Below are 20,980 nucleotides of genomic sequence, written 5' to 3'. Positions count from 1 at the left end.
CTAATGTATCATTATACATCATTAAATACAGTGAATTTGTACATTCACTCATCACTGTAAATATTGTATTTATCTTTATAAACAATATAGTGCATAATATATCAATGTTTGCTAATTAAATCTAAATACAGTGAATACTTCAATGCTACATTTAGATGTCTGTACCCAGATATATTTATTTCTATATGCGGCAGTCATGAAAAAATGCCTCTTAATCTCTGTCTGTAAAGTGTAGTTGACTGATGGCTCCAGCTGCTGTACTCTCTTAATTTATCACTGGGTTCATGCCGAGACCACCCTTCCCACAAAATTCAGCCAAAAACTGAGTATGACAAGGATATTAAGTTAGTCCTGCTCCTGGGAGTCATAGAACTCAACTGAGATGTGCTTTGGGTTAGGAGTGAACATATTAAACTCTCTTAGACCTGTTTTGCTTTCTAAGATGCTTTCATTCAATCTTCCTTACCTATAACCTTCAGCTGGGATAAACATCATAGTCTAATACCTCCCCCAACCTTTCCTGTTTCCTTCCCCCGCTTTCTTGATAAGCACTGTCCTTAATAGAGCCCATGCCTGGCTAAATAATTCCAAGTGTCTACTTCTTAGAGGATCAAGGCTAACACAAATGGTACCCGAACTGTTCTACAAATACAGTAAGATGAGAACTTTGGAACTGGCTCATACACCATGCATCCAAAGTAAGGTACATTTAGTAGGAGGGGTGCAAATTGCTCTAGTAAAAGGTAGTGGCTTAGTTGCTAAATATTTCATGTACGATTATCTTGCAAAGTGTTCCAGGGGTAAGGGATGCTGCAAAATAGGAATGATTCAAGCATTCAAAGAATATGGAAGAGCAGAGAGTGGATGGACATAGTGTCCAGACCTGGCTGGTTACTAAATTGTATTAAAAGACTCATGACTATAAAGAAGCAATTAATCACTAAATTTGGGAGGCAGAGGTTCTTAAAGGAGGCCCTTATATCTAAAGGTGAACAACTATTTGTCACAGTTGAAGACCTCGAGAGACATTTATATGCTCTGCTCTGGCAGTCTGTTATGTGAAGGTCAGGGCCTCCTGGGAAAAACCTGGAATCTTGAAACATGTAGGGATATACTTGAGTATCTTGACTATAAAGCCTCTACTGGGCTCTGTGGGCTTACAAAGGTTGCCCACCCTTCTCTAATAAAAACTAGAACTTCTGTTATGTTAGAAGATGCTGCTTCACAAGGCCAAAGATTTTTATTTTATTTCCCCCCCTCAGGAGCTACCTTGATGACCTTTCCTGACTGCCAGAATAATGATGGCTATAAATCCCAGAAAAAACTTGCCTGGGAACACACTGAATCTAACATAAGAAAGAGACTATAAACCAAAAGAATTACAAGAAATAGACATCATGTACAGATTAGAGCCAAGGAAGTGTTCTTACGATTGAATATTGAGGGTTCTTGATCAAGGGGGTCAAAATGTAAATGTATGTAGGCAACTACTTCTTGAATTGGGGACTGTTTCTCAGGACATAGGATCTATCCCAGAAGACACCTCAATGGATTGGAAGAAAACTGGCTACTGCTGGTGGAAACTTGGGAGAAGCAGTGAAGAACGGTAAGGGAGCCTAGAGACAGTCATGCTGCCCTAAGGAATGGTATAGAAGAGGCTTAAGTTAGCTTAAGTCTTGGTCATCATGTTTGGCTCATGTGTCAGTAGTGTTGTTTTAGTGTAACTAAGATAGGATACTTGGATTTTTTAAATTCATAAATTTATGTTGATATTTCAAATTCATATTTTGTATTACAGAATGCTTACAAAGTTTCCTTGATTTTAAACTTGTGTTTCTTTGTTCTCTTGTACTGAAAATCTAACCTTAGCACATATGTATATAATTTCAGTGTAATAATAACAAGCTACCTTGAAAAGTAAGAATAAAGATTAAGATTTATTTGCAGTTTTATTTGATTATAAAATATATTCAGCTAGAATAAACTAACAAAAATAATGCTCTGAAAACACTAAAAATAATTCTTTTGCCACTATGATTATTTAAACAACTTGAAATGTGGTTAGATTTATTTATTTTAATTGTCTCTAACTTTTTAGAAATTGCTTTTGTTGATTTAATTCTGAATAAGTTCATAACTACATTGTCACTATGATTCCTTATCTGAAAATATTCACATCTATTAGCTTTTAATAAAATATTGATTGAATTATAAGCATACTTTGCAAAAAAATATGCAAGTCATACATATCATCAAAACCATGGGAGTATATAACCATATAACTACCACACAGGCTAAAACTAGGAAAAATACAATATTAGAAATATTTCTAGAAATTTCTTAGTGCTCCTCCTAAATATCCCTGCCTCTTCTAAAAGTTTCTGGCTATTACTACTTCTAACACCACAGAACCATAATTTTTTTTGCCTACCTTTGATTTTTATAATAAGAATCTTTCTTGTGATGTTATAATGAAAATCTTTGAAAACATAGCGTGACTCATTATGTCAGTGTTTTTTTTTCTTTATTTTGCTGCCTGGTATTGTTATTTTATAAATATCTCATTACTCTTATTCCATTCTATGGTTGATGAGTTGTATTCATATTTTTCAAAGATTCTTCTTTGCTGCAAATATGCATGCATATCTTCTAAATTAGTTAATATTAATGTATTACTAAAATAGATATCAACTTATTGTGTCCCCAGAAAGTTCTGAGGATTGTTGTTTCTTCAATTTTTGACAACACTGATATTACCAGTCTATTTTCAATTGTAGTATTTCTGCTTTACTTATAGTATTATCTCATTGGGGTTTTACTTTATATTTTACTGGTGACCTAACATAATGGAGAACATTTTGGAATGTTCACTAATGGCTTGTACATTCTCTCTTTTGAAATGCTATCTAAGCCTTTTCTCTGCTAAGGTTTCTGGCTTTTCTAATTAATTTATAAGTATTCTTTATACCTTCCAGATATGAGACATTCATAGTTTATATGTGCTACAAATACCTTCTCTATTCCACAGTACTGACAGAACACAATGAATGGAAGTCCAGAAACAGATTTCCATAGACATAGGCATTTGCTTAATGACAAAGAACAGTGGGAAAAGGTCTTAATTTCAAAGAATAGTGCTGAGTACTTTGAATTCTATACAGAAAAAAAAAAGTTACATTTCATCCTTGTATCACCCCACAAACAAAAATTAAATTCAGGCATAAAAGGTAAAATAAGAACACCTACAGAAGACAACACAGAAAAATATTTACATAACTTTGGAGTAAGGATAGCTTATTTGAACAAGGGAAAGAGGGGCACCTGGGTGACTTTGGCTCAGGTCATGATCTTATGGTTTGTGACTTCAAGCCCTGCATAGGGCTCTGTGCTCAGAGCCTGGAACTGCTTTGGATTCTGTGTCTTCCTTGCTCTCTGCCCCTCCTTTGCCTGCACAGTCTCTTTCCAAAGTAAATAACTTAAAAACATTTTTAAGTAGATTAAAAAGACACTGTTATAATAGAAAGATTGATACATGGACTACATTAAAATCAAGAAAGCTACTCACCATTTAAGTGAGTAAAAAAGTTTTTAATTGACAAGATTCAAATATCAACAAGTATATTTTATTCCTACTGGGTAGTATGTCTTTCCCACAAAAAGACATATGCTTCTTTTAGCCAATATTTTGATTTCATTGTTCATGATTCTTCTCTCATCTCTTTTATTATATAAAATTTTCATTATATCATGTTTTGAAATTTCTTGATTGCTTATATCCTTTGAGGGGATGGTCCCTGTGTTCATTTATTTTTTTCAAAGACCTTTAAACTGGACCAAAAATCTGTGATAGCTGTAATTTTTGTTTATAACCACATTTTAAACAACATTTTTTCTATGTCTACATTATAGAAAAAATATAAGTATTGATTTCCTGTGTGATACCAAATTCATCAACATCTTCTGGTTCTAAATTTTGCAAAAACGTTTCTTATCTTCTGCTTTGGAAGAACACATTTGAATCTTAAACTCTTGTGGCAAGTGGATTGGGATGTTCTTCCCTAAAGGAGAATCCTCTTACCAAAGCAAGCCCCACCATGGAAAGTAGAGCAGTTTGCTAGCGCTGCCATAACAAAGTACACAGTTCAGGTGGCTTAAACCAATCTCACAGTTCTGGAGGCTAGAAGTCTGTTATCAAGGTCATGGTAGTGTGGGATTATTTTGAAATCTGTCTCCTTGACTTGTAGATGACTTTTTGTTCACATGACATTCTTCTTTTATGTTTGTGACCAAATGTACTCTTCTTATAAGGACACCAGTCATACTGGATTGGGGACCACCCTATCGACTTCATTTTAACTTAGTTACATCATTAAAGACTCTATCTCCAAATCTGGCCACATTTTGAGATACTAGGTGTCAGGCTTTTAACACATAGCTACAAAACTCACCCTGGATAGACGGGATGTTTCATTAATTCAAACATCCCATTTATTGAGGTAGCATTTCCAGGGTCCCATATATATCAGAGTTGTATACCTGTCCCTGCCTTACACAAACGCAGCACCTCATATCTCCATTTGTGACCTAACATTAAAAGAATAGCCTTAGCTCTGAAGATATATTTCCCTTTCTTAAAAGCCTCACCTTGCTAGATAACTACTCTGATTCAAGGCAGTTTTTCCCTTATGCTCATGGGATTTTTCACTTTACTTCTCTTGAGAAAACTCCATACATTATGTAGCAATTTTGTACTTCCACTTGATAGGATGCATATATTCAGCTCAGTGCAACATACGGAGCACATTACTTTTGGAAACAATTTAGAAATATATGTCAATATTGATGACAATATATTAAATGAAAATGCTAGTTCCAAAATACTGTATTTAATTTAAGATTGACTGGCCTGTCTATCCATCTATCATCTACTTACATGTCTACATAGGTAGAGAAGAAGAGATAAAAAGGTACTTTTATAAACTAAGATTTAAATAAGGTTAAATCTGGGAGGCTGATGGTGGGATAGAAAATTTCCCCTTCTCTGAATGACTCCATTGAGTTCATTTTAACTTTTCAGATGAACATCTTCACTCTGAGTATACTTTCTCTCGACTTTTGCTTCTACAATAAACATGAATTATTTTAACAGAGTATGCAACATGTTACAAAAAGTGTCCATAATCCTAGTAATTCTCTCATAACATATCATAAAAGAATAATAGGTATCAAAAATCGTATAAAAAAGAGATTCATTCCAGTTGTAAAATATTTGAAAAATTCAAATATTTGACAAAATGGGCTACCAATGAATGGTTTATATATATATATATATATATATATATATGTGTGTGTGTGTGTGTGTGTGTGTGTGTGTGTGTGTGTGTTTAAATGCTATATAGGGGCGCCTGGGTGGCTCAGTTGGTTGGGCCTCCGACTTCGGCTCAGGTCAGATCTCATGTTCGTGGGTTTAAGCCCTGCGTCAGGCTCTGTGCTGACAGCTAGCTCAGAGCCTGGAGCCTGCTTCTGGTTCTGTGTCTCCTTCTCTCTCTGACCCTCCCCCTCTCATGTTCTGTCTCTCTCTGTATCAAAAATAAATAAAACATTAAACAAAATGTAAATGCTATATAATTATTAAAATATTGTTCAGAATTTGTAACAATGATGATATATAAAAATTAGGTCACTATACTGTATATAAATAATTACATGTTTGTATTATGTGTATTACATGTATGCATATATATCTGTACACACACAACAATTATGCACAAAAATGTAGAGGATGATACATCAAAAACTTATAAATTACTTTTGGTAATAATGTAATCATATTTGTTTTTTGTGGGCTCTTTAAATTTTATAACGTTTTTTGATAAATTTCAGGAGAAAAGCTGATATGCCTCAATATGATGTGTTTTTAATTTCTTTAAAATAAGGTTACACATGTATTTATAAAATAATGCAATAGTTTCTCCTAACTGTTAAACAGATAAGTTACAAATAGGAGTATAGTTTTGACAGCATGTCACAAAAAACATATTAAATTTCTGTTTTGAACAAATTTAAGGACGATTTACTTAAACAGGGCTGACTCTACTATAGAAACAGAAATAATCAGGCAAGGCAGAGGTATGTAAAACATTGGGCCTCTCAAACAAAATAGCTACCTGTTGGAAGCCATTTTTTGAACTCACTAAGTTGAGAAAACTCCTTGTGAGGTAAGGCAGGCTTGCAAGGCCTCCCATCATCAGATGGTGACTGATGTCTACCCTCCACTCAATTATTTTTGCTTGAGCACCAACCCCCTTGCAAGGCACCTTGTTGACTGTATCAGGAGTGATATTATTATGGCCCTGAAATGCTAATTGTACCTTCTGAGGGAACTTATTACAGGGATTTCTTCTTTAGTGTTTATGAGAGCAAATATTACATTTCCTGAGAATCCTATTTTTCTTATACTTCTCCTCAAGAAAACAGGTTATTGACCCCTGCTCACAAAGAACTAACTTTTGCCTTTGCTATGCTAAAAGCATTGCCTTGTATTTGAATGCTAAAGATACCTCCCTTCCCCATATGATGAGCATCTAAGTCACCTACATCAATCACTATTCATAAAGATTATGCATAAGTCTTCTAACAAACTATGTTCTGGGAAATTTTACATACCAAAGAATTTGCCATCAGAAATCATTGTCTAAGACAATTGCTACTTCTGTTTTGGGCCCCATACATTTTTTTCCATAAATAAAGCTGATTCTCTAGTCAGTGCAGAGATGCCTGCCTGGTGATCAGGAAGAAGCCAAGGCTCTCTCACTCTCTCTCATGCCTACACCGTCCATTCTTCAGGGAGCCCTGGATCTGCTGGAGCGGGACTCTGGTAGCTACCAAGGCTAGTGAAACTTTTTTTTCTTATTGGCAAAAACTATTAATTTTACTATTTAATATTTAAAACAGCGATTAGGACATTAGAATAACCATTGATGGAGCATATGTTTTATGCATTGTATTTTAAAATCATTGGTCAAAGTAGATTTGAGCAGAATGTACAGGAAGAAGAAGGAGAAGGAGGAGAAGGAGAAGGGGAAGGAGAAGAAGGAGACAGAGAGAGGGAGAGGGAGAGGGAGAGGAAAGAATAGTGGGAGAGGGAGAGGAGGAGAGAGGAGAAAGAGGAGAAGAAGAAGCAATCATGGAGCAGAGAAAAAAATGTGATAATTTGCTGCCGGGGCTTCATTTCCTTCCTGAAGTTTGTAGCCTGCTTTCTCCTTCTGTATCATCCAATAGAGAAGCCACTTCCTGAATATATTTAATAACATTCTAAAATAACTGTTTTTCTAGAAATCCAAAATGCTCCTGATAGCGAGAAGTAATCAAGTAAATTCAGTCAGCTATGATTCATTTTTAGATTTTCACGGGATAGTATGACATATTATTTTTAAAAAATCCTTTCTACAGTGCTGATATTCAGCCAAAAAGCAAAACTATATTTATATTGGTTTTTAAATATTTAAATATTTTCTTTCTTTGGGTAAATAGTTACTGCCTCGAGTCCCCAAATCCATACATCTGTGCATGCCATCATTACACTGAGTCTTGGTTGCTCCCCTATTGAGCAACCAATTTTTAATGCTGAGTACAGAAAGGTACTCCTGGCCTATACTCCAACACCATGATAAATGTCTTTTCTCATCTATTACTGACTGTGTGGTATTGGTTGATTTGAACCCCCCCCCTTACATGTAACAGTTTAAAATATGTTATGCATTCATCAGGATTACATCTTTAAAAACATAAAAATTTGGGGATGACTTTGTGTATCTCCATATTCTATCTACAAAAACTATAAGAGGTTTTCATTTTTGCCTCCTCCCCCTGTATTAGCTCTTTCTTTTTAGTGAGCCAATATACAAGCACAGTCCCATTTTACTGTCTGTAACAAACATATAGTAATCCAAAGGCTGCCATAACTTACATGGAGTAAAAGAATTTAGTCTGGAAGTAGAACAGTTTGGCCACCGGAGTTTAGAAATATGTTCTGCTATTCATGGATGAAGAGCTGAGGTAGGTGGAGAGTAAGTACAGCTACAAAGAATTCAAACAGGTAGGAGACCTTGGTCTTTCCTTCCTGCACTTCCAGTCACTTTTCTGCCATATAGCATCTAGCCTCAGTCCTTGTCAACCAGAAATCTAATAGTACCTGAGAACTAACCATCCTAATCTTTACTAACCAGTCTGGAGGCTGAATCTTATACTGCTAGCATTGTTTCCATGTTCCTTGACAATCTTTTGTGCTCAAGGATACCTCTCCTTAAAAATGTTTGAGATAAAAAAAAAAATGTTTGAGATAGGAAAACACCGTGAATTTGAAAGTGAAAATTATTGATGATATTTATGAATTGTGATTTGGCCACCCAGTTATACAAGGCAGCCTACATATCCAAATGAAAGGAGAAAGAGTGAAAATGAGTTCTGTATATTGTGAATTTAGGCTTTCACATTTCTGAGAAATGTTAATCATGATAGAGATACATTCTCATTATATGTGATTTGAATGAATGAATGGATTCATAAAAATAATGGATATCTATGCACATGCTGTAATGCTAAAAGTGCTAAACCTACATAATACATAACTGAATATACTGTACTAAATATGCCCTCATTGTACATTCCAGGGTTCTCCTTTCTATGTGAATGCATCCCCATTTTTTAAATGAATGCTGAAAGGAAGATTGATTTGCTTACACACAGCCATGCCAGAACATATCTTTTTCAAAGACCAAAGGAAGAAAAATGTTTCAGCTTAAAGATTAGTGAGGAACATCTTGTTCCGATTTCAGTCAAACTATTGAGATAAAAATCTAATGAATTATTCTTGCATAAATTATTCATTGGTTTCATACACCTGTAACTCCTCATGAAAGGAAACACTGAAAGTATAATTATCCATAGGTAGAAAAGAATTATGAGGAAAATATGAAAATCCAAGGAAATGATATGATGTCATTACAGAAAATATCTGATATCACATCAGATATATTCCCATCACTGTAGCCTTTTGTTTTTGTATTAAAGTTCTCTTGATAACACCTTGTTAATCTGGATCTAGAGATACATATACATATACTCTGGATATTGGAAGATAAATAGTTTGCTAAAGAGAAAATTAGATGCTTCCAGTCATGTGACTAAGCACGGTATTACCATAGAGTAATATGATGAACACCTGACCTGCCATTACTCTGTATAAAATTTTCAAGGTGCTTCTACACAGAGGAAACAAAATAGGAAAGCCTTTTCTCTCCCAAAATATTTATTATTAACTAAGAATCCATTTAAAATGCTGCTGCAAAGGGACACCTGGATGGCTCAGTCAGTTACACCCCTGATTCTTGGTTTCAGTTCAGGTCATGATCTCACAGTTCCATGGGTTCTAACTCCATGTTGGCTCCATGCTGAGTATGGAGCCTGCTTGGGTTTCTCTCTCTTTCCCTCTCTCTGTTCCTCCTCTGCTCATACTATCTCTGTCTTTCTCAAGAATAAATAAACTTGAAATAAATAAAATGCCAGGGTAGAAAATTTGATTAATCCAATTGGGAAGAGACATTTTCGAGTAAGTCATGATGAGTCACAAACAAAGAAACCCCAAATAGTTACTCCCTCTCCATTTTGCCCACCTGACTCTCTCATCTCTGCAGCTTGAGCATAAAATACACTTGAGGGGAGCCTGGGTAGCTCAGTCAGTTAAGTGTCTGATTTTGGCTCGGGTCATGATCTCATGGTTCATGAGTTTGAGTCTCACGTCAGGCTCTGTGCTGACAACTCAGAGCCTGGAGACTGCTTCAGATTCTGTGTCTCCCTCTCTCTCTGCCCCTCCCCCACTCATGCTCTGTCTCTCTCTGTCTCTCAAAAATGAATAAATGTTAAAAAAATTTTAAATGTAATTTGAAATACAAAGGAGTGTATAAAAATTTATTTCCATATTTCAGTCATAACTGGTATAGACAGAGGTCTGTCCTGAGTAGATATAGGAGCAATGGATGCCTGCTTGCCTTTAAACAATTCTTCATGGGGCCTTTGTAGAAGAGAAAAGGGAATGTATTACATGCAAATGCTTTTAAACATTTAATAACTTTAAAACCTCTTTCCATCAAAACTATAGTCGAATTCAAAGTTCTAGAATTTGGACCATCCAAAAAACCCTCTTCTTGAAGTGTCAGATTTAGTACACAGAAGTAGAGATGGTGGTGTAATATCACATGCCATAACAATTTCTGATGAGTGTTTTGGTATTGGTAACTAAAATTAGAAATGTAGGTTGTGCCCAGATAACTAAGCATCATAAATTCTAGAAAGTACAGTCAGATTTCAACCTACTGTGCCTGAATGACTTTGAACGGGGGGCATACTGATATAAAGGGGTAATGTCCTAGATGGAGTGGTATGGAAAGACACTGAGAATGAGAAGGATCCTTCATCTGACTCCTAGGATCTTTCGCCTCTTTTCTCTGTGAGCCGATTGTACATATTTCTGTTTGTTTGTTTCTTCACACTTTTGACCCCTTATCTATAAGTTTTTTTTTTTCTGGTTTGTCCCATTATGTTGCCTCGCATCCTATATAGTTACATTAACTGAGCCTGATTAAATATTCATTTATTACCTTTGATTTTCATTACTTATGCCCTATCCATCAATGTCATAATTTTTGACTAAGCAGCATAGAAGATACCCCCTTAATCTTTTGTGTTGCAATGATGTATCACAAACATGTTTCCCTATTGCTTTATCAAGCGAGGTAACTATGTATACGTAGACAGTCACTAAAAAGTTAAATAAAAATGGCAAATTGGTGAAAAAGTAATAAAAAATGAGTTATCATAAGAATAAAATTGGATTGAACATTAAACAGTTCTTTAAAGGGAAGCAAGAAAAAATATTATATATGTGCCATTCAATAATATTCCACAAATATGGCAACTTATTTAATGAAGACCTCATTTTATCAGTAGCAATTATCTAGATGACTACTATAAAATAAGTAGAACATTCAATCAAACCAAAATGGAAAGCTATAGATTACACATGGTTCACAGTCAGATGTAGCTTGATATTCTGGGGTGTATCTTCATCGATGTCTATGAGAAATATTGAGGTCTAAAATAAAGACCATGGGTGCCCTGATAGAATCATAAGCTCAAATTCTACATGTTTTTAAAACCTTTGAAATTCAAAATTACTCCATGAGCATAACCTATATAATACATACATGTCTGCAACATAAATTTTAGGTCCTGAAATGTCTATTCATATGAATCCCAGATGTGAATGACCATTTAATTAGATATTTGTACTATGTTCTCCTACTTATCAAGATTAATAAGTAAACCATGTTGTACACATGTCTTGTAGTGTAATACTCATACACTCAATTATTTGCTATTGCTAAATTTGTAGGCATATATTTATAAGGTCAAAGAGAATGCATATTTTTGGTGGCTTTTGCATTTGTCAGACACCAAAAGACTATCCTTTTTCATTCGAATTCTTCAGGAAATTTTACCTCTAAATATTTATCAATGATGAAAATAATTAAAGAATCTATGCTTTTATAAGTAAAAAAAAAAGCATCTCACCACATACAAACAAAAACAAAGAAGAAATTGGTAAACACCTTAAAAATAGTAATGTTTATTTATTTTTGAGAAAGAGAGCACATGAGTATGGCAGAGAGAGAGGGGCACAGAGAGGGGGAAGGGGCTTAGAGAGGGGCACAGAGGATCTGAATTGGGCTCTATGCTGACAGCAGACCGCCCGCAGTGGGGCTCAAGTTCATGAACTGTGAGATCATGACCTGTGCCAAAATCGAAAGCTTAACTGACTGAGCCACCCAGGTGCCCCTGGCACACATCTTATACTTTGAATGACGTTGCTTCAGAGAGGAGTAAAGCCAGTTTCTCATATAAAGTTACTTTAGTCTCTTTTAGTATTTCTCTGGACTGTTTTTTTTTTTCTTTCATTGATTTAGGGCTCTTTTATATGTCAGTGTGATGGACATATGATAGGTGAACATGGTGAACCAAATTGCCTATTCCCTATCTTTATTTTGGTGTTATTTCACTCAGAATTTCCTCCTCCCCCTGATGTGTATTCCTTCCTCATCGCTGAGATTCAAAGGTACTTTCACTGAAAAGCACGCTCTGAACAACTTCTGAATAGTATATTGATTCTATTATGTTGACTATAGGAAACATTAAGGTTTTTCTTAACACTCCTCCCAATGTGTAGCCATACATTTGTGTGTGTGTGCTTCCAATTTAATTGGTTAACTTCTATTTTTCTAATTATCTTGTATCGTTTTTGAGAATGGTAAATGGGCTATATTTTTTAGTCAACAAATAATTCAGTTTAGGAAACACTACAGGTGTCAAGTATCTTTGAACAGTTTCATGGCCGAATTTAGGCAAGGGTGAGATGTGCCAGCAGATAACATTGTTATAACCATGGTACTAGGGTTCAGGAGTAGGACCCCAGATCCTTGGACAGCTGTGTTTTAACAAGAGAACAGCAGAACCATGCATTAGTGACACTGGGGATTTTAATTCAACAGACACTTATTAGTTTTTCTTATATGACCTTTCTATGCCATTTGATATTGCTGACTTCACTTCTTAAAAACCTTCCCTTTCTGGGGAGCCTGCATGGCTCAGTAGTTCAAATATCCGACTTCAGATCAGTTCATGATCTCACAATTCATGAGTTCGAGCCCCACATCGTGCTCTGTGCTGACAGCTGGGAGCCTGGAGCCTGCTTCAGAATCTGTGTCTCCTTCTCTCTCTGCTCCTCCCTTGATCATACTCTGTCCTCTCTCTCTCTCTCTCAAAAATAAAGAAATATAAAAAAAAAATCTTTCCTTCGTTTCCCTAATTCACTCTTTTGTGTTCTTTTCATCTTGGGTGAGTGTCTATTATTTAATGTAATTATCCATGATTGGTAGACAGAAGACAGCATCATTATTTAAAAGTTCACTGCTTACATATCCTTCTACTTCATCAATCCCTGATGCAAAGGAAACAAAAATCCACAACCAAAAAATCAGGCTGCTTTTGTGCTAGAATAGAAAAAAGTACTTAAGATGTTTAGAATTTTTAATGGAATTCCCAAGACTAAAAATATGATTGAAATATATGGAGTTATCGGCAATATATTTAATGGAAGTGTAAGCAGTATAAGGAATCTTTTTTTCAGATTACTAATGCAAACTTTTAGAGAGTGCTCCAGTGAGAATTTTTTGGGATCTAGAAAGCTGAATCAATGTATCTTAAATTAAGAATTTAAAATCTGATATACTGATGGTTTCAGGAACGACTGTGTTAGGAGGAAGTTTTAGGCCATATCTGGGCTTGGGCAAGAAGGATAGTAATCAACGCAGCTTCCACTCTTTGTCTGATGGTTCAGTTTCTATTGCCAGTCACTTACCTGGAGGGTAATTTATAACACCCTCCCCCAGCAGCATCCAATCATTTATAAGTGGGTGTTGGCTTAAACATACCCTCAGCCTCCTCACTCCTCAGGGAATCAGAGTTGTGTATTTTATTTTGGCTCTCTGATTTTCCTCAACAGGATTAAGCTACAGTCCACACAAAATTGTATTTGTAGTAACAGAACATAACCGTTATAAACTACATCTCTTGATGTCTTTTCCTCTCTCCTAAAGTCAGGTTTCCTTCATCAACAAATAATCGAATTATGTGCAGAGCCTTACCTCAGGGTCTGCTTTTGAAGGAGTCTCAAATTGAAGATAAACCTTCCATGGAGGTGGGGTAGGAGAGATCTAGGATGTGTTTGTGATATTTCTGCCATTGTGACCTTTTCTTCTAAGACAGACTTGAGAATGAGTAAAGATAATAATTATTTCACCCACAATCTAATAGAGCTAAATCCTATTTTCAAATTAGAAGTCTCTAATAGAATTTATCAGATATATTTAAATATTGAGTAATTTGCAAGGCTTTTTTTTAACAAAGGATCTGTTCCTTCTGTTACTAGCTTCAGAGGATAAAATATGATTCTATATATAAAATATGTTTTTCAGTAATTCTAACAAGACAATATGGTAGGTCGCCAGGCTATGTAATGTTAATTAAAGGAACATTAGATTATATACAGAATTACCTAATTCATGATTTTTGTCATCAGATCTTACTGAATTTTAAGCTTACACATTCCTGTGAATAGACCTATATTTGAATGCATATTTTAGAATTTTTTTCAGAAAATTTGGAGTCATATTTGAGAAATATAAAGAAAATACACTATCATTTCTGGTTACTTATACTATAAGTAATTATGTGAGGACTTAAATATATTTACCTAAAATTAATTTAAATTTATTAAATGTTAGTGATGGATGTGCTAAATATCTATCTTACCAAACTCTCATAAATGCTCATACTGCATATATTTTCAAGTGTCTTGTCCTTAAAGAAAAGTAAAATGTTAATAATGAAACTGTGAAATCAGATTTTCTACCTAGACTATTTTATAATTTATACTTTAAATATAAAGGAAACTATAGAGCCTATCTAATCTATAATATGCTTATTCTAACTTCCAAATGGGAAAGAACTGATTAGTGTCACCTTCCTTATGACTGAATGGCATATAACAGCTAGGAGAGATGAATATATATTTACACAGCAGAGATATTCCTCAGGGTAAACAAAAGTATGGATTTTCTATTTTTAGGCCCTGCAAAATAGACAACACTAAGTGTTTTTAAATGAATCACCAAATGCAAGAGGTGACTTTTGTTAAAAACAGTAAGAATTAGCTCCTTAATTATAATATGGGGTTCCACAGACCCAGAATCAGAATCTGGTACTTAAATTAAGATATAAATTGCATGATACTTATTAAAAACAACAAAGACAACTTTGGTCAAGACTATTCCAGGAGGGTCAATGTTATTTTTAAACACCCGTGAGCTACTGGAAAAGTACTGGAGGACCTGAATGAGGATATGTTTAGTGTGACTGAGGCCATCCCTGTTTGCTAACTGTAACTTATCAAAATAAGACTCCTACCCTCCCAAGAAAGGTATGAGAGAAGAAGGTATGATCTTTCTTGACCACTGGATTTCAAAGGGATGGCTTTTAGGTACAGAAGAAAGACATTCCTGGCTTGTAGAAGATTTACATCTTTTGTTCCCCAATTTTTAATTTAAATTTCAGTTAATTAACATACAATATAATAATAGTTTCAGGTGTAGAATTTAGTGATTCATCACTTACAACATGCACCGCTGGTCACAACAACTGCCCTCCTTAATGCCCATCACGTATTTAACCCGTCCTCCTGCCCACCTCCCCTTTAATAACCACAGAGAACAAATTTATAGAAGATTTATTTCTTAAAGGGACAGATAAATAATTTTAAATGGCAAGTTTTCTAATGTGAATGCTCTAAGAAAAGGGAGGTTAGAGGGGCACCTAGGTGGCTCAGTTGGTTAAGTGTCTGGCTTTAGTTCAGGTCATGATCTCATGGTTTGTGGGTTCGAGCCCCATGTCAGGCTCTGTGCTGACAGCTAGCTCAGAGCCTGGAGCCTGCTTCTAGTTCTGTGTCTCCCTCTCTCTCTGACCCTCCTCTGCTCCCACTGTCTCTCTCTGTCTGTCAAAAATAAATAAAAAATATTTTAAAAAAGAAGAAAAGGGAGGTTAGAGACAGTTATAACGAAACCTATCTGAAATTTAGTCAAGCTAAGGGGAACTGTAGGCCATCTAGTTCTTTATTTAAGAGAATTAAACATGCTCTTGTGTTTTCAGTTTTGTAATTAATTGTAATTTGTGTATGTCACACACACACACATACACACATTCTTTTGCTATTGTAGAGGGCAATATCTTGAATGAAATACTACTAAGAAATTGCACTTGTGTTTAGGGCACCAATCCATCCCCAAAACTGATCACACAGGATGCTCAATGCCATGTTTCAGGAAGTTGGGTACAGAAATGTATTATGAGTAAGAAGTGTTTTTCAAATTTGCAAATTACTGGGCTAGGTCATCAGTTTAAAAATAAGAAGTGATGGCCTCTAAATGTGTTTAGCATTCCACTCTCTTTCCCAACCCTGCATTCCTCTCCCCAGGTTTTGACTCACCACTACTTGTCTTTTTAGTAGCTAGCCATGGCCAAGGAGCTCTCCAATGCCACATTTTTGTTTTTTACATTGAATTATCTGGAACGTGAATCCAAGTACCAAGGCTATGTCCTTTTCTGGCCCATCGGAAGAAAACTCCAACACAGGACACTTACACGCTACAATATGGGTCACTGCTAGAGCCAATTATGTACTCAGACAAAAAAGTGACAACATAATTATCATGAAGGAAAAACATTGCATTCTTGTATACTTCCATTTTACCTAGTGTTCTGCGTGTTTCTATTAAAAGAAAATAAAAGGTGTTATAATATTTTTTTCATAGTAACTTTTACTAAATCTGTAAAGAAAAGCAATGATTAGTCATTTTTATTCATTTACTATGCAGTGTGTTCACTTGCCAAAGCACAAAGGCCAGAAAAGGAATTAACCTTTGCTCTTAGTTTGATAGAAATGGAACTAAAAATAAGAACCACCTAGCATTAATATTGTTAAATTGAAGCTGCTGGGAAGACGGATGAAGGCTTTAAAATAACCCCAGATGGTTCTGGTAGGTCCCTCACAAAACAGAAATGCCAGCCTGTTTAGTTCAAAGATCATTAGTTCCCTTATTTGACAATTTGGGATTTTACATCTCATCATGTGAGAAATGCACTGTGTTATCTAACAGAGTGTGTGACCCTGGGCTAATTAAAAGGCACACATGAGCAGGGCAGGGTGATGCTACCCTGCTTCATTACACGTGGTGGTTGTTCCCTGGAGGCGGAAACATCAAAGGATTCCTGGAAGTGGTCCAAGCCATCAGTCAAAGGCAATGTGTTTCCCAGATAGCAAGGCCACTGAATGGGATTGCAGCACTGGGAACTATTTAGTCTGAGTGTGGCTTTTTATTTGTTTGTCAGATTGGGGAAATAGGAGACCTCAGAGCGAACTAAACATGCAAACAGAAACTGAATGTGACCTTTGCAGCAGACAGGCTAGACTTGCTTTGGGGGTGGGGAGGGGGGTTGTTTTACTTTCTGTATGTTCTGTCAGTTTTTTAAGTGGAAAATGACAGATTGATGGAAAAGAGAAACATGGGAGCGTGGAGACTCCTCTAATTCTGTGATTCCGCTCCGTGGTCCCCTTCCTTCCCAGGCTCGTCCGGTGTTTTCCCTCCTCGGTTATATTCTAACAAAAGCCAAGCATTCAAGAAACAAGAAGCAAGATCATGCATTTGCTAAGATTGGGACTCTAATGAATCAGACAGGCGGCCTAAACTCTTGGCATAATTCCACCTCTAGAACTCTCTTCTACAGAATTAATTCACCTATGCACAAGTTTAAATATTTCAAAATCAGTTGCAAAGCTTAGGAATGTTAGCAATTTCTCAGTAGGAAGAAGGAAGTTAAATATATAACGTCCAGGAAGTTATATATATTACAAATAAATCAATAAATCTATCTATCTATATAAAGAAAAAGTACATAATAATTATTTTATATATCATATATAATTAATATATTTATTTATAATTATATATAAGATAAATAATATAATTGATAATGTATATAGTAGTGGGACAATTTATAAATCCTTTTATTTCTTTCTTATTATGTAGTTACTATATACAGTGCATTTCATAATAAAATGTATATATCATACATACACCCACATATGTACACTGAATACACAATGCGGTGCCGTGTGGCTCAGTTGGTTAAGTGTCCTGCTCTTGGATTCAGCTCACGTTATAATCGCATGGCTTTGAGAGCTCAAACCCTCCATTGGGGTCTGCTTGGAATTCCTTGTCTCCCTCTCTGCCCCTCCCCGACTGTCTCTGTTTCTCTCAAAATACATAAATAACTTTGAATAATTTTTTTTTTAAATTAAAAATAGGGGCACCTGGGTGGCTCAGTCGGTTAAGCCTCCGACTTCAGCTCAGGTCATGATCTCACCACATTCATGGGTTGGAGGCCCCGCATCGGGCTCTGTGCTGAGCTCAGAGCCTGGAGCCTGCTTCCGGTTCTGTGTCTCCTTCTCTCTCTCTGCTCCTCCCCTTCTCATGCTCTGTCTCTCTCTGTGTCAAAAATAACTAAAGCATTAAACAAATTAAAAAATAATTAAGAAATATAGAACACACAGTGATACATACATACACATCCTTAAACAGCAGGAGAAAAGAGATTGAGGACATTTGCATATTTACGCATGTGGCTATATTATAAAGTTCTATAGGGATGCATATGCAGGGAAATGGAGTCACAAAACAGAAAGGTTGATATATACATTTTAGTTTAGATTTTCAAAAGGTAGATTAAATTTGTAAATAGAGAATGTACAACAAGAAAAAAATAAACTTGCTTTACTTGCTCTGAGAACAAATATCTAAAAGTCCCGATCTTTTCCTAAGCTTTCACAGGGAAATTTAATTATCCTCCCTTGATCCCCCACTTCATTATGTTCTTTCATTTGAATAATCGCCAGTTTTCTTTGAATTATACTTTCTATCAAGACATACAGAGGGCGCCTGGGTGGCTCAGTGGGTTAAGTGCTTGATTCTTTATTTCAGCTCGGGTCATGATCTCCTGGTTTGTGAGTCTGAGCCTCATGCCTGGCTTTGTGCTGACAGTGTGGAGCCTGCTTGGGATTCTCTCTCTCTCTCCCTTTCTCTCTGACTCTCCCCCACTTGCACACAGGTGTGCACCCTCTCTCTTTCAAAACAAATACATCAAAATTAAAAAAAGAGAGAGAAATACAGTCAGATGGTTAAAATAAAAACTTAGCCTAAGTGTAGAGTTCCTAGTAAAAGGTGAGTATTTAATTCACCTTATAAATGTGCACAGACATTCCATTCTCCTAATGTTGACCAAAGACTTTGCTTCTAGCGTCGAGTCCACACTCAGTATAGGTTGATGTCGTCTTTCTTACTTACAAGCCTTCTTAGTAACCAATTTCACTTCTCCAAAGTACGGGGAGAATCTTGGTACATTCTTGAAATACTGTACTTTGGTCTCATCCTTTAATCTGAGTTTTATCTCTTTTCCGTCAATCATATATTTTTCTCTTGACATTAATTATGCTGCCTCATCTTTGTTTTCAAAGTACCAAATTTTCTTAATTGAAACTATTTTTCTTAATATTCTTATGTGTTCATTTAATATTTAATTCACTTAATTAGAAACAGCAGGAAAAGTGCCTTGGATAGGTTTAGAAACAGAAGTAAGTTTGCTCATGATAAGAATATAACTTAACATGGGAAAACTGTGTGATTCAGGAGAGAAAAGACACAAGCTCGGCGAGTTAGGAGAGCTTTGGGCACTGGGCGGCACGCTACAGACCAGTGCGTCCACTCTTCCTCTCAGAGGACATTTGACAACATGGAGAAATATTTTTTTGTAGTCATAAGTGTGGGAGAATGGATTCTATTGGCATCAGTTGGACAAAGGCAGGGGTACTGATAAACATTCTCTAGGGCACAGGACAAATCCACTAAAAGAACTACTAGAAGTAGTGCCACCATTGAAATATCCTGTATAGTGGGAATAGGAAATTGCTAAGCCTGTAAGTCATTCAAGAGGAAAAGATGCTGAGAATGTTATCCTTTCACCTGTAAGGAGTTGTTTGATTCCTGAGAGAAGCGGAGAAGTCATATTTCCTTCAACTTTTCATACTCCATAGAAAGATAAACATTAGGACATATATAGAATATGATCAATAAATTATTGTTCCAATGATATGGATTGTGAAAGTAATTTGAGATCAGCCAAAGGAGAGAAACAGATACTTGTTATAATGAGAATAAAGGTGTGCCATATGTAACACTTGAGAAGGCAAAAAGTGGCATTAAATCCACAATATGATTCCAAAAAGTGTCTTGCAGTCATTCGTGAACAAAAGCCTCTTCTATTACAAGTTCTTAAATTTTAAACAACCTGAAGATAATATTTTAAACATATTATCATTCTAACAAGAAAGCAGATTTTGAATATATCATTTTAGAAGTTTGTAAGTAGGGGGGCAGATGCACAGTATAATTTATTTTAATTAATCTGAATTGTTAGTAAATTTGACCTTGTTTACACATGAATGCAAGTTATATAATCAGGTTGGATTTTTTTAAATAGGGATAAATTATATTGAAAATAATTTTAACCTGGGGTGCCTGGTGGGTCAATCGGTTAGTACCCAGCTCTTGATTTCAGCTCAGATCATAATCCCAAGATCATGGGATTGAGCCTCATGATGGGCTCCATGCTGAGTGTGGAGCCTTCTTAAGACTCTCTCTTTCCTCTCGCTCTCTCTCTCTACTCTGTCCCTCTCCCCTACTTGCTCTATCTCCTTCTCTAACATAAAGAAAAGAATTTTAACCTATAGAAATGAATAAAAATATGATGTTCCTTAAAAAAACATATATCATATCTTTCTTTGGTAGACATTTTTTTCTTCTACTAGGCTTAGAAATATTTTTTAAATTATATTCATTTATGTTTTCAAAAATCATTATGTTTACTTATGGCTACAGTATTCATAAAGTGAGGAAAATATTTTACATACTGTATTTGTGCTTACTTTTTAAAAATTCGTACCTAATTTGGAAAACAGACATACCTGGAGAATTTATATAATAAGGAATCTATTCACTGTTTGCAAAGCAATTGATACAGAAACTAAGAGACTCAGCATATTGGTAGAAGGATTAAATAGTCATAGCAGAATTGTAGTTCATATTTGCTTTAGTAATACTGGAAAAGAGATAGTGTCTATGTGATACTTACTGATGGAGTGTCATTTCCTTCAGCCAAATTATAGTCTGTTTTGCAAGAAAGTGATTTGGGCAAGTTC

The sequence above is a fragment of the Suricata suricatta genome, chromosome 6 (assembly GCF_006229205.1).
Source record: "Suricata suricatta isolate VVHF042 chromosome 6, meerkat_22Aug2017_6uvM2_HiC, whole genome shotgun sequence".
NCBI classification, from domain to species: Eukaryota; Metazoa; Chordata; class Mammalia; order Carnivora; family Herpestidae; genus Suricata; species Suricata suricatta.
This window is presented reverse-complemented; position numbering follows the sequence as displayed.